Source organism: Acanthopagrus latus, chromosome 6, assembly GCF_904848185.1.
Source record: "Acanthopagrus latus isolate v.2019 chromosome 6, fAcaLat1.1, whole genome shotgun sequence".
Classification (NCBI taxonomy): domain Eukaryota; kingdom Metazoa; phylum Chordata; class Actinopteri; order Spariformes; family Sparidae; genus Acanthopagrus; species Acanthopagrus latus.
This window is the reverse complement of record NC_051044.1, coordinates 14891629-14897628: the sequence shown is the minus strand read 5'-3', so window position 1 is coordinate 14897628 and position 6000 is coordinate 14891629. Positions and strand designations below refer to the sequence as shown.

Here is a 6000-nt window from a genome sequence, read left to right as displayed (position 1 = left end):
TATTGTGTCTGTCAACTGATGATTAGACTCACTTCATCTAGTATTGACCCTAACAAACACTCCTTTACGAGCTTTAAAGTCTCACAGGCACAAATTAATGTCAAGTGGAATTTCTTTAAAGTGCTCGTGTGCTTTTACATTGAAAACAAGTTTTCCATATGGTGTCCGTTATGCTGCTCAGTGAGTGGCAGCACACTTCCACCAGAGGCTGTTGTGTCTGGGCTTTTCATTAACACCTAAGCAGGTGTCAATCACAGTTTGTTTCTGCGAGGCTGCTCATAAACAAAACAGCAGTAGAATCAAGGTCCAGATCTCCTGGGTCCAACCCAAGCACCAACAACCACGGCTGCGTGCTGAAACCGAAAGAAAGGTGCCTTAAAGTGCAGTTTTTCAAATGGTCATCAAAAAGTATATGGCTGTATTGAACTAAGTGAGTAAAATCCAAACTTTCTTAAAGGGTACTGTAACGTGTCTGCATTAAAATGTCATGAAAAATACAAACCATTGTTGTATATTTTCGTGAGTTGTGTACTTACATAACCAAATGTTTCCAAAAATGTTCAAACCCAGGGAAATCTGCCGTATTATTCAAGGTAAAATGAATGAATTTCATTATGTGACCTGTCTCTCTAACTTCAAAGAGAGTCAGAAAGAAGAAGGTAAACCTATCGTGAATAAAACTTTAAAACTTGACCAAATCTGTGAACATTTCTGCTTGAGTCACATACACAGACAGATTTTAATTTGACTTGACTTTAATTTGACTTGCAAACTTCATGTAATAATGATTATGTAGGGATGTGAATAACATCCATGTTCCAGCACTACAGGCAAGCCCGTACAGAATGTAGTTTACATACCTGAGATGTCCGTGCCACTGTGAAACACTTCTTGCAACACTTCAGGCACATCAAACCGCAGGTGCTGATTCAAGGGGGCCATGATGAGGATCAGATCGTCAGTGTAAATGTCAGTGATTGGATATACAGGGGTTGTTCTTTTTTTCTACAAGAGATGAGTAAGAATAATATTAAAAGACAACAAATATATAGTGATGGAATGTAACTAAGTACATTTGATCAAGTTATGCACTTAGGTACACCTTTAAGGTACTTTATTTTCTACCACTTTATACTTCCACTCCACTGTATTTTGGAGGAAAAATATTGCACATTTTACTTTCTACTTCATCATACATTTATTTGATAATTTAAGCAACTGGTTAATTTGCATTTACTCGCTTTTGTCAAGAGCGACTAACAGTAATTCACACATACAATCACATACTGATGGTGGTGGCTGCCGTGCAAGGCGCCGACCGGCACATCAGGAGCAGTTTCAGGTTCAGTATCTTGCCCAAGGACACTTCAACATGCAGACCAGGGAACCAGCGACCTTCCGATAACAAGACACTGGATCTACCCCGAGCCACAGCCGCCCACAGGTCACTGACACCCCACATATACCCCACAATTTTACTTAAGTACAGTATATAAGAAAATGTATTGGTGACAATTCATCACTGAAAATGAAACATAAAACTTAAAAGACTTCATTTAAGTGCACAATTCGGTCAAATAAAAAAATGACCTATAGTCACTAATACTAAAAAGTATGTATTTAGCGCATATGTTAAAAATGTCAGTGCTAATTTAGCCCTGACCGTGTTAAAATAAGTCCCATCAACACTTATCATCCCTTGAAAATTCCCTCTGTGTCTGAATGCACACGTACGTGTACGAGCGACGAACAGAGGAAACATCCCAGCAGGACACGCAAGCACTGACACGCTGATAATCCCACAAGTCTGCGGCCAGTCAACAACAAGTGAAAATAACATGTGGGAACCTCGCTGCTCCACCCCTGAGCCGACATCAACCCCTTTCTCCTGTCTTCACACTCCTCACGCAAAACATCTCAGGCCCCTACAGTCTGTCTTTATGAATGTTCAGCCTCCACACTTCATGCTGTTCTTCCGTTACTTACATCGCTCCCTTAAACGATGGGAAGTCTCACATGACAGGGACGACTCCACTTCTCCCAGCTCATTAACCTTTCACACGCCATGTTTTGCTATTCTGCTCATGCACGGCCAATGTCTGTTTCTTTTACCCTTTTGGCGCGTGCTAAATGTCGAGCAATGCTTGGAGAAAAAAAAAAAGCAAGCAAACATTGCAGCCACGGTGCAGCATCTCAATATGTTCAGTTGTTTGAAATTATTTGCTTAATTGCCTGAAATTGATGACAGCTTTCATTACGACTTGACCATCTTACTGTTGCAAGGATGAATAAACTAGATGCTGATTATTGTCTGATGTGATATTATACTTTTAGACTAAACCACAGGCAGCATCATATTCTCAAAAGGATGAAGAAGTCAGAGTGAGTCGTGACACAGGAGAGCATTTATCGACATTTAAAAATCCTCAATGGAAAATAAAAGCATGGCATTATGGTAATGAAGACTTCTGTATTCACCACTTGCACTCTTTCACAGACTTATAACTATATAACCTAAAGCACTTTAGACCATAAATCTTTTCTTACGCTTTGGCAAATTCATGACATTTCTCTGAGAGTTGAGACTACCGTTCAGATTCTCATCGTTCCCTGACAGATCCTGGGAGGGAGCGAGTCCCCGTGCCCCTTGCTGACGTTCAAGTTTCGAGGCAAAGTGGAAGCGGAGACAGGCAGGTCGCCGTTAAGTGGTGCGACAGCAACGTCTGATAATCAGGCTCGCGGGCTGAACCGACACATGTTTGATAGAATCTTTATACGAGACAGCTGACTTCTTTCCAAACTCTCATCTCCTTCACCATCTGTCTCTGAGCCCAATTATGACAGCAGTGACGCTTCCTCTCGCTGCCGTCTGCTGGAACAACGTTGTCAGTTTCGGTGATTTCAGAAACATCAATTATTGGTGCACCTCTCCTTCAGAAACATCTGTGTATCCTCATTGACTTGAAGCTTGAGTCAGACATTGATCGGTACATATTGCATATTGATGTGCACGTATCTATGCAGATATACACACACACACACACACACACACAATCACATTTATTTTGCAGTTCAGACCTTAAATAAAGGATTAAAGATGAAATTAATGAATAGCGCAGACGTAGCCTACATAGCAGCTGTTAATATTTCACTGGTAAATTCTATTTTGTCAGAATAATCCTAGTTTAGATTTATAGACTACAATGGATTTAAAAATGATATTTGATTTGGCTCATCGGAGCTTAAAGCCACACAACAAAAGGATCAGAGAGAAGCTCATGAATATAGCACTGCAGACAAGATGTACAAAATAGGAGTGGACTCAACAGCCTAATGGTACACTTTAAAGATCCGAGCAGAAAAGCATTATGCGCTCAGGGTGGGCTTGTTAAAAGCACTGCATTTACCCTTGGAGGACAATAATAAACTGGCTAACTAAAATTGAATATAAAGTAGCTTACAGAGAGAGGGGCCACTCATTCCTCTTCTGGACAGCTTCTGTCCTTATTTCACTTCATTCAGAGAAATCCTTGAGAGAAAACCTACAGCTCATTATGGGATGAAAAAAGTGGACATCTGTTTGCTTCACATTCTATAAAACATTGGTCAAGTTCTGCTATGACGATCCAGGAGGCCAAGAGGCCCAGTTTTATCCCCACATTCAACAAAAACAACTTTGGATTTCCTCTGCAGTGTTTACATGTTTCCTGACCTATAGGTTTAATGCCTTTGGGACATTATTATTTACAATGTGGAGAATGGAAATATTAGGAGGAAATTGTGTTTAAAATGGAAATTAGAGCAAAACCAGCTTCTGCAATAAAGCCCCCCAGACCTCGGCAATTATGTGAAGGTGCATCCTTCAAGCTGGCACAAGAGTTATTATTTGAAACACATATCCTGGCTTTCTCTTCATAAACAGCTGTTTTGTGGTGCTGCTCCTTTTTCAATACAAAATAAGGTATTGTTCATGCTCCCATGAACATGTATTAACTCGAGCCCTGCTTCCAAATCCAGTGCAACTTGAGTTTTGTTTTTGGATTTTATGACAGATGCACCTAGGTCTCTTGACACAGACAAACCTTGTTTTACATCCACACATATCCTGTATTCTTGTAGAAAACAGAAGAAAACTGCTCTAAACTATCAGGTTTTTGTTTAAAGTTGAATCTGCATCTGTGCACCTGCCTTCATAACTGATTATTTCCTTATTTTACGTGACTAAACTTTGAACATCTACTTAAAATGAAACCCACTTCAAATTAATTCCTTGTAAAATAAACAGAGGCCAGAAACTGCATTAGCACATTCAAGTGTAACATGTTCTTTTTTCGAGTATTAAACTCCTCAGCAGAAGTTGAAGTACTTCTGACTGTTTCAGACAAACAACAGTCGCCAAACAAGTGAGCGAAAAAAAAAAAAAGGAATGCAAAATGGTAATTCCTTCTACAAGGGTTAATATTCTGGGAGACGGTTTGCTCTCTCTGGTGTCTTCTCTAAACAGAACAGTTTTCAATGCTCGAGGGTTGTAAGTTTTTCAAGAAGTTAATATCAAGGACGCTCTAGACTTAAATTGCGATTTGATTAAAAATGTTCAGCAACTACTGAAACTGAATGTCAAATACTCACTGATGTTAATTTTGTTTATTCAATTTACATGTAAAGTAGTTGATACACATTGAACTAAGACTACGGCCTGAATGTGACCCCGGTATCACACCTCAGCTGCGCAGAGAGGCGGATGAAACAGTATGTGCGCGCCCAGCAGCAGGGCAGGACTCGACCGCTGTGGTCAAAGGACGATGCAGCGAAGTTAGAAGCAACACAAGCGGGGCCTGAACCTGATACACCAACCCAGGCAGCCGGCTCTTACTTGTACATAATGTGCATTTTTGTGTATGTTTAAAGCCGTTTAGAGCTGAAACAATTACCTCATTGCGATTAAGATTCATTAGAAAGTTGGATGGCATCTTTTTTGATAAGCAGTCATTGGAGTGATTTTTCGAGTAAAAGACATTCTGGCGATACGGCTTCTTAATCACAAGGATTTGCTGCCTTTCCTTATCTTATATGAAGGCAGATGGAACATCCATTGGTTTGGGACTTTCGGAGAAACTTATTACTGTAAATAATCATGATTTTCCAGAGTTTTCTGATACTTTATCGACCAAACAATTAACTGATTAACCAAGAAAAGAACACACAGATTTGCCCTACAGTGCCTTACAGCATTTTTGGTTCAGAATGCTCATGAACAGTTTAAGGGCCCCTTAACATTGTTATTTACTGGTGTCTTCGCATTACAATACAAGCTGATAAAACCACACAAATATAACCTTACAAACTTAACCTGTTATTAACTGTAATAAGAAGTACGGTTTACCCAACTGTTTTTAAGACTTTTACAGGCGCTTGATTTAAACTTTTTCGGGCGCCCTCGAGGACACCTTTATTATCTGTGCACCCACACATGAAGCCTATTACTTACAGTGACTGCCAGGTGAGTAAAACAACAATCTTACCCCGTGAGCCTCCCTCTAAGGTGAGGTCAGTTTCTCCACGTCCTCCAAACAGAAGACCTGGGACAGAGGGCAGGCAAATAATTAGACCAGCGGTTGAATCTCAGAGACAAACTGTGCACGGTAGGCCTTGTAATTGGGTAGTGGGTTGTGGATAGTGTATTTATTGATTTTCCTTTGATTTTCTTCATACTTCTCTGCCATAGCATCAGGCCACCGGGAGCCCAGGAGAGCACTTGAGGCACAGGCCAGAGTAACAGGGTCGTGGTGAGGTCATTTTATTTCTTCACGTCCTCCGCCGCACACGACTGGCAATATTTTTGGACAGAAAGAAATCTCCCTGGTTTGAAAACATTATTACAGCGCAGCATTATTAAAGCAATGGACGTGGGAAATTACAAGTGTCAACAAAAAATGATCTCACTTTACTTCGATTAAATTGCTGCAACATTTGAAAAAAAGGGGGGGGCAAAACTGGATG

The 6000-nt window shown here is 40.4% G+C and overlaps 1 long non-coding RNA gene across 1 annotated transcript in view; it reads right to left on the bottom strand.

The window, feature by feature from the left end:
* Positions 1–204: 204 nt before the first annotated feature.
* LOC119021180 overlaps positions 205–6000 on the bottom strand; it is a 29747-nt gene continuing 23951 nt past the window's right edge. The window contains exons 3-4 of the long non-coding RNA XR_005075498.1: positions 861–1005; positions 205–353 (exon numbers count right to left, since the gene is read on the bottom strand). This is a non-coding gene — a long non-coding RNA (uncharacterized LOC119021180). The remainder of the gene's footprint in view (positions 354–860; positions 1006–6000) is intronic.